Source organism: Symsagittifera roscoffensis, chromosome 7, assembly GCF_963678635.1.
Source record: "Symsagittifera roscoffensis chromosome 7, txSymRosc1.1, whole genome shotgun sequence".
NCBI classification, from domain to species: domain Eukaryota; kingdom Metazoa; phylum Xenacoelomorpha; order Acoela; family Convolutidae; genus Symsagittifera; species Symsagittifera roscoffensis.
Window position 1 is genome coordinate 837220 of NC_087068.1, and position 9762 is coordinate 846981.

A 9762-nucleotide genomic window follows, 5' to 3' on the forward strand; every position below is an offset into this window, starting at 1 on the left:
CCTTGTGAAAGCTGTTAAGAAGCCGTTCCGAAGCTATTAATGTTAATGTTCCGACCTTTGAATAAAAAAAACGGAATATCTGATTGATACCATTTGAAATATTTCAATGACCTCAGCTCAAAAATGAAAAAAAAGTACCTCATATGTGATCATTTTTCGTAACGTTTCACAAGCGGTGCGTAGTGTCTTAATACGAAGTCCACTTCCGAACTAAGTCGCAAATATTGGTGCAAAAGTGGTTGAAAGATCAATGGAAAGACCGGCTACTCCGCTATATGCGTCATATTCCGCAAGTATCTTTTTACTGTGCCCGACGGCATTCAAATTTTTCAGTGGGGAAATTTTCGACCCATGTTTTGGCTTTTTTTTCATAAATTACCCAATTAAATCTGATATTAACTCATTAAATCATTAGCTCATTAAGATAAATCGTAGAAAAATGTTCTTGGGACCCCCCCTGCATAAGCTACTACTCCCTTGTTTTTGTCGAAAGTAGTTATGGCTTTAGAAAATGTCCAGTTTTTGAACTGTTGATAGTTTCTTCGAAAATGGTTAAGAATATTGAGCGTAGTGAATACTCTTATGGTCTTGCTGATTTTTTTTTTCAGTCGTCACTTAAAATGCTCATAACTCCAGAGGTGCCTTTATTCATATTGATGCCTTTGTGATGCACTTAGGTACATTTGAACTTTTGAGTTCAATTGAAATTCATCTGATGAAAATGACATAAATAGCACTCATGAACGTGGAAGTGGCTCGAATAAACGTGAACGAATTCTAGTTTCGAAATTGGAATTTAATTCTTAGATTTCCAGCGGAATGAAAACTTTGCCTGTTGATCCAGTTTTTTCAAGTTGGTTTAATGTTACTAAAAAAGAGCCAGTGGTAAATCTTTCTAGAAATTGAAAGAGCTTAAAGGCCATCTGTTTTTTTTATTTTGAAAGTCAACAAGTTAGGATTCAACAAAGTCAGCTTGTTTTTAAGCGTACTTGCGTTCAATACACTTTTCTAATCTTTGATTGGCTGTTTTCTTTTTCTGCAAAATTACCTGCCAAAATTCTGAAATCCCCCCTTCAATCAAAGAAACTCCTTTGCCGCATAAAATTTAACATTTTTGAAGTTTGCTGATTTTTTTTTCGGTAAATTGACTTATCGAAAGCCATACTGCCAAATCAGAAATTGAGGATTCAAAAGAAAAGGTTTTACGTACTAGCTCTGCACAATCAATTGTGCCCTAAGATTCGAAGGAACAAAACGTACGGTATAGAAAACGTCAAAACTTTGATTGTTTTCCTGTTTGTTAGAAATTAATTTTTTCTCGAAAATTAGCCTGACGAATCTAAGATAAGTCGGCCGATCGAAGGAACAGATGCCATGCATTTTTTCTTACTCAGCAACTAGGCTAGGCCAATTTTAGAAAAACAATTTGGACTTGAAAAAGTCAAGAATTTTTGAAACACTGACAGTTTTGATCTGGTAAACAACCAATAGCGGATATTTTGTCCCATAGCTGACATTTTGTCCCATTTTCTCAAAACAACCTGTTTTAAAATTCAGAAATTAATCAAGGAGAGATGTTTTACTGATCTCCTTCGCAAAAATGTTATCTTAGTAAATAAATAATCAGCCATGAATTTTTCAATTTTTGAAATTTTGGAAACTTTGATACATATTTTTGTAATAGTACCTCCAGCTGTGACTGGACCACTAGACTGGTTTTATTTTGCATTGACTTATCAACTTTGTCTTTGGTTTTTAGGTTGCTAGTTTTTAAAAAATATCAAGTAACTATTGTTCAAACGCTTTCACGGTTGATTCTTAAGGGCTCGATTCCGGAACCTTAGCAAGGTTTTTCTCTCATAATTTTTGTTTTCTTTCGTTTTGTTTATGTTTAAGTTTAAAACAGCTACTTTTCATCGATTGTTTTGTCAATATGTGTACTTTTTGTCGATCTATACAAGAGGTTTTAAACATTTGCTTTCATTTGTTCAATTGGCGACTTCAATTTACTTAACCACCACGCAAGCGTCGAGTAAGCGCAGATCTGACACTATTCTAAATAAAACTGAGGGTAGTTTTTTTGGTTTTAAACCGTAATTGGACGCAAATTTATCACTGAGTTCTTTACATAGAGTGTGGCGATAAAATTAAAAAACAAAATTTGAAAAAAGTTTCGCTGATTCGATAATTTTTTCAACCAATGTTTCGTGGAAATAAAAAAGCCGTCAGGGTTAAATCCTGATACGAGAAGCCTGGTTAAAATTGTTTTGGATCTGTTACTTTCAATTGCAAGAGCAAGTTAACTTATAAATGAGAAGTTTACTTTTTCCCGTAAACAATTTTTTTGACAAATAATTATGTTGACCAGCGTTGAAGACTATAGCTACTCAAAAAAATTCAAACCCATTTCCTATCAATATTGAAGAATTTTTCCCAAATTGTAGCAATTAAACAACGTACCGGGAATTTTGAAAAATTTGCGATGCTTGGGTCGCAATCTCGCGAAAGGAAAATAAAAAATATTTGGAAAGAATGCCATCATGATGGATCTTAGAGCTACTAGAAAAAAAGGTCCGATACAGTTTTAATAGAAATGTAGGTTTTGCCTCAAATTAGCAATGAACTACGAAAACCAAAATTTGGAGACTTTATTGACCCTTAGGTCACTAAATCGGGAAGGAAAAACAAGCGATTGAAAAAAAATCATCGTGTTGGATCCTGCAGCTACTAGAAAAACATTTCCGATCCTTTTTTTAACCGAAATTAAAAAATTTAGTCCCAAACTTTAGTTTTGTACATCGGCATTCAAAATTCGGGAAATTTCTCAGCGATCGGTGTAATATCTTGGGAAGGAAAAGATAGTACCCATTTCAAAAGTCTTAGTGTTGAAGGACATAGCTACTCAAAAAAGCACCCACTCATTTCTTAGCAAAATTGAGCAATGTTTCTCAAATTGCAGCAATGAAATTCAGTACTGGAAATTTTGAGAGTTTTCCAACGTTAGGATTGAAATCTCGCAAAAGAAAACGGGAACAAGAATTCAATCGGCTGGTTCCTAGAGTTATTAGGAAAATAGTTCAAATCCAATTTTAACTGTAGCAATGAACCCGGATATCTGAATTTTATTGGAGTTTGTGACGCTAGGACAACATCTCCGGGAAAAACATTGGTTTGGATTAAAAATCCCAAAGTTTTGGCGCCTAGAGCTAGTGGGAAAATAGTTTCAATCCGTTATTATAAACAATGGAGCTTTTTGGTTCAAATTGTAGCACTGAACCCCTGTACCCACACTTGAGCGACTTTTCCAAGCATCGAGTCGCATTATCGTGAAAATAAAGGAAAATGATTAAAAAAAACATCGGGTTGGATCCTGGAGCGAATAGAAAAATTAGTCCGACACTGTTGTCAACAACAGTTTTAGCAAAAAACATCAGTACCAGAAGTTTTTGTGTGTTTTCTCAATGTTGGATCATAATTTCGAGAAGAAGGAAGCCAATTCAGAATTTTAAAAAATCTGAATGTTTTAGAGCCTAGAGCTACTTAAAAAAGTTCCTATCCATTCGTTTTCAAACCTGGGGATTTCTCGCAAAATGGAGTCATGAAACATGAAAATGGAATTTTTTAGAAAACTTTGATGTATGTATTTTTGAAACGTTTCTAATAAGTTAAAACAAAATGGATCAGAATTATTTTTTTGTGTAAAGATCTAAACCTGTTTCTTTCTTTTCAGATAAGTTATTTGACGTCACACACGTATATGGTAGTCTATAACTAATAGATCATTTTCCACATCCCCCCGGTGTTCTAATCCTGGAATCAATTTTTTGCATCACTTCATAAATTAGGCTCACATCAATTCATTTTCCATTTGTGTTCACTGGTCACGTCAGCACTTTTACCATTAACATAGGGTATCTAAAACGGTAGTTTATGTTGTCAGAATCTATTCAATGTTATCTACTAATAAACGTTATCTATCTTGAGTTTTACTAATCACTGTTCTCTTTCTTTTTCGAGGTACAATGTTCTGTTCTATGAATACCTTCCGTCCTGTCTGGCATCATACTGTTCACCTGGAGACGAATCCGCATAATCGTGTATCTCATCAACTTCTTTGTCGAAGAATGCCACGGGTGCTTACATGCTTACAACAGCTTTGACGAAGTAGTCTGACGTCAGATCAATTTTTCTTAAAGTTCCCTATTCTAGGACTCAACAGGTCCTTGCCGCTAATTGTCTTAGTAAGAAAAACCGCAAATATCATCTGATTTGGATTAAAATGAAACTTGATTCCCTTAAACTCTATCAATGACCGCAGCGTGGCAATATGTCTTCTTGAGAGCCTCACTTCTTTGTTGAACTTAGGGGCATCAACAGTCACTTTAACTGACTGGCTATCGGTTAAGACTGTAACTCTTTCAAACCTATGTCATAGACCAACCTCAGCGACAATTTTTTTCCAATTCCAATTGGCGCACTCTTCACTAGTTATCCGGGCGGCGTATCTCTTTTTCAAAGATGTTGTTATGTAGTCTCACGATCGTTCTCGACTGCCAGTGAAATGTTGCCACCTTCTCCGAATCTATTTCAATTATTAGGAACTGTCCCATCGTAAATTGATGCTTTTTGCTTGCGTCTCCATAAAATTCCACCTGTAGTGTTCCCGTCAGCTTACTGAACTTCATCGACTGTATTGGCCGCCTTTAGTAGAGTCTCACCACATTGTTCAGAACTCGAATCAATCCCCATGTCGATCATGTGTTTAGCAGGCTCAAGACAGCGTTCAGTCTTTTCGATAGACCTGCGCGACTTATCGTCGTCATCCACTGAAGTTTGCCGATCAGCGATCTCGCCATTGCCACCATCCCGTATCGTACTGCCATTTCTTTATCCGCCGCCGCCACATTTACAAATTGCTGGATTGTAATGACATCTCGCAGGACTGGCTTCATCTCTAAGTGGTCACTATATGTCGCCACGATGAGTAGAATCGAAATTTTAACGTTTGATAGTTCCTAGTTTCAATCCGTCTAGCGCTCTTTGCACACAATGCTCAAATTTGGCCATACCAGCAAAGAAAATGTCAACAACGTGTACGATCAGAAGTCCGATAAAATGTCCGTTCTCCGCTTTCGAACAAAGTAAACAGTGTTGGGTCATGCGCTCATAAATCTCAAAGTCTGTTTATAATGTTTGATACCATTCGTGCACAGCATCACTCAACCCATAAGCAGCTACGAGCAGCTTTCAATAATGTGTTTTGGGTATCTGGGCTTCGCTTGGTGGTTGTACGTATACATCTCTCTTTATCCTTTGTGATTGTAGAAATTCCTTCTTAATGTCAATCGTTATTTTTTCACAATTGTTTGATTTCAAAATTCTTTGGGCAAAATTTCAGGCCGCGTTTGACACTGTTGGAGCAAACTTTTTCAGTAGAATACTGTGTTGATCTTGGTATCTGCGCACTGCTGATTTTGATTTCGCTTCTTTCGATCCATCCGTTGCGATTTTCCATTTATTGACCTATCTCGTTCTCAAGATGCGCCTTTCCAGTTCTCCGGCCCCATGATTGCTCCCTAGTTTTAAACTTTTGAACATATTCCACTGTTCAAGTTCCTCTCTTCGTGATTGTAAAAATATGTATTGGTTTTCCCTCCATTCCGGTACACCTACTACTTCTGTGTGTTTGATTAAGTTTGGTAGTAGCGAAGGTCTTGGGTTTCCGAATCGTGTCATTAGCTTGTTACGGTGCTTCGGTTTCTCGTTATTGGTACATGTGACAGTAGTATCATTTACAAACTCTGGCTTGAGTATGAGTGATTTGTTTGATGACCAGTCGCCATAGGTGTTCCTTTTAGTTCGTCGGGATGCCTCTGATTGTACTTCAAATTTGGTCATCCTCAACAGGGTGGATGATGTATCGCTACCGTGCCAGTTCTCTTTATCGTTCATTTCATGTTCGCTTTTCGTTGTCCTCTTCATTTGAACTTTGGGTGGTAGCAGTACTCAATTCCGTAGTATGCGAATTTAAGTTTTCTTTTCCCTTCTCGTTGTCTTTCTTTCAGTCGATTCAGTCTATTCGTTCTCAATATCCCGATTACTTTCACCTCTCTCGTGTCCCGTTTCTTCCTCTTCTTTTTGTTCTTGACGTGGTATTTGACGTGACATGCATACTAATTTTTTGTCCTTCACAATGGCTGTCTGTAACTTACAGATCATTTTCCACATGGGTGGCAATCTCGCGAAGGAAACATAAAAATCGATTCGGAAAAATTCTCATTTGGATGGATCCTAGAGTTACTGGGAAAGTAAGTCCGATCTAGTTTTTATCAAAATTGTATTGGTTTTGTCTCAAGCTGTAGCAATGAACCCCGGAAACCAAAATTTGGAGACATTTTTGTTGCTTAGGTCACCATATTGGGAAAAGGAAAAAAGGAAACGATTGGGAAAAAATCTCATCGGATTGGATTCTGGAGCTACTAGATAAACAGTTCCGATACGGTTTTTACCAAAATTGCGGATTTTGGTCGAAAGCGTTTGCTTCATTCATCGCTTTTCAAGTTCGGTTTAATATCTCGGCAAGGAAAAACAGAAACCAAATCAGAATTTAAAGAACCTTATAGCTACTCAGAAAAAAACTCACTCTCCTTTCTTATCATTCTAAGGGATTTTTTTCTAACTTGTAGTATTGAAACCCAGTACCAAGAAATTTGAGAGTTTTCCGACGTTTGGGGCGAAATCTAGGGAAGAGAAAAAAGAAAAAGATTCGAAAAAAATGAAATCGTGTTTGATCCTAGAGCTACTAGGAAAATTGGCCCGATCCAGTTTGTATAAAAGTTGTCTGTTTTGCCTCAAACTGTAGCAATGGACCGTGGTTACTGAAAGTTAGAATTTTATGGACACTTGGGTCACTATATCGGAAAGAAAAAAAGTGATTGAGAAAAATCCCATCGGATTGGATCCTGAAGCTACTAGAAAAACATTTCCAATCCGACTTTTACCGAAATTGCAGAATTTAGGACCAAACTTTAGTTTTGTACACCTGTATTCAAAATTCGGGAAATTTCTCAACGGTCAGTGCAATATGTCGGGAAGGAAAAGATAGTACTCATTTAAAAAATCCCAAATCGTTAAAGCCTATAGCTACTCAAAAAAGTTCACAGCATTTTCTTATCAATATTAGGGAACTTTCCCCAAATTTTATTAAGGAAACTCAGTACTGGGAAAAAAACTGAGTAGTTTTGCGACGTCAGGAAATCTCTTTAAAAAAATTAAATGTCAGTTCAGATTAAAAATCTCAAAGTTTTGGCGTATAGAGCTAGTCGAAAAATAGTTTCAATTCGTTTCTTACACACAGTGGAAGTTTTTGCCTCAAATTGAAGCACTATAGCCGTGTACCCGAAATTGGGAAATTTTTCCGATGATCGGGTCACATTATCGTGAAGGAAAGAATAGAAAATAATTCGAAAAAACATCGGGTTGGGTCCTGGAGCTACTAAAAAAATTGGTCCGATCCTGTTTTTTATCAAAGCCGAGGATTTTGATCCCAAGTTCTAGCGATGAACCTCATTTCTTGACCTTTGGGGTTTTCAAGAAGATCGAGTCAAAATCTCAGGAAGGAAAGTAGGAATAATTTTGGATTTAAATTCCAGCCTCTCGGCTCTTTGGAGCTTAGAGCTTCCCCAGAACCTAGTTCAATCCGGTTCATAACCAAATTGAAGATTTTGGACCTAAGTTATAGCATTTTCCCGAAAATTTGGGTCATTATCTCGGAAAGAATCAAAAAGAATCTAATTCGGAATAAAAACCCAACGTCTAGTCGTTTTGGTTTCTAGAGCTACTAGAAACCAGGGTCCGACCCAATTTGAATATTTTTTTTTTTGAATATTTAATTTACCATCTACATTACAACAGTAATGAATACTATTATAAGGCATGGAGGGTGACCCAAAGAGAATTTCATCTCATCGAGTGGGACACCTCGAGAACTTAAAGAGCAGAGACATAAAGTCTCCAGAGTGGGCATCAATTAAAGAGCAGTTTGTGTAAGAATTCATTATCAAAAAAATAATTATGGAAAAAAGATTCCTGAAAACGGTTCAGTTCTGATTTATTTAATTCGAAAAAATTTTTTGGAAGTAAATTATTCTGAAAAACAAAATTATATGCTATTGCTAGCCTACGTTTAAGAGAGAATTTCATGAGAATTTCTTTCGAAGTTGCAGAATTCGGTCCCAAGCTGTAGCATTTTACCCCAGAACCTGAAAAATTTCGAGACTTTTCAGACTCTCGGGCTAATATTTTGGGTCTTGGGAAGGAAAAAAGGAATTTTTTTCGATTTAGATATAGAATTGAATTTAATCAAGGTTTTATTGAAAAAAAAAGGATTGGAAAGCTGTCAATTCTCGAAATGGGTCAAAATCGGTCAAGGTTTAGTTTTTGCTACAAACCACAACTTGCCGTAATCATTTGCAGTTTTTTTCAATAGAATAAGTCAGTGTGAAGCAAAACAGCGTCCTTGTTTTTAGTCCTTGTTTTTTACAATTATTTTTTTTTTCATCGCGTTGTTTGTCCTTACAGGACAAAAAACAATTTTAAGGGTCCTTGAGGAGTTTTTTGATACCAGGTGTTACTGGTACTTTTTACCGGACGAGTATACTCATTTGACTCTCTTGGAGGTTTTTTTAACTTTGGAAAAATAAACAAATTCTCACTATTTTAAAGATAATCATAACTTCTCGCAATTTTGTACATTTCGTGCAAGTTCTGACTAACTCAATTAAACTATTTTTAAATACGTTATTTAAGAATACCCGGGGTTAGATGATTCATGATGCGTCATAGTTGACTGCAGCAGTTGCGGCGTTTACTCTAACAGTCTCATCTACGTTCAGGCTGTCATCACAAAGCCTCCAATAGGTTTAAGCCGTTCGCTAGGTTGCAAAACAGGCTAAAAGTTCACAGAGAACAAAAAAACTTAAATGTCTAAGAATAAGCTAAATGTCCAATGTTCTCTGAAGTGTATTGAGGAAAAAGTTGGTTTTTGTGTACTGAGGAAAGATACTTATAACAACAAGCTATCAGATTTACTTGTTTCAACCCAGCTCAACGAAAAGAGAGGAATAAGTAACACAATCGTTATGAAGATAGCAAAAACAAATCGACTAGGAACTGTTGTCTATAAGTTATGGAAGTGAATGAGAAGTTCGTGCACGAGGATGGGATCTACGGAGGGCAGCTCGCCAGGTTTTACCTAATGGCGAAGGTGCATGAAAAAATACCTCTTTAATACTAGCCTCTCATTGTCTGATTGCTCGTTTTGTAATCTGAAAAAGGTTCTTGCAAAGCAAGGTTCTGCAAAGCCGTATGATCAGGATGAACCACCACGAGAAGCTAGAAAAAAAACATAACAAAACTGTTGAACATGGCATCTGGTCACGTGTCTTTTAAAAGCAATAAAATCTGGTATATTCAAAAAGATGGCTAGGAATGGGGGCATCTCTTGCAATTATATTGGCAAATCTGTGAATGAAGCAGTGGGAAACTGCACTAATAAAGGATCTTACGGAAAGGTTCATGGCCGAAAAGATGTTGACGGAGTAAGTCTCGAGTGCAAAAAAATAAGATCATGTATGGCCATTAACACGAGCTACAATCTTAGATTGAGGGAGCTGACATTAAAGTCATTGCACCAGAATCAAAAGCTTAAGCTAAACGTAGATGTATTGAAATAAATTGTATGTTTAATTTTTTGAAACGAAG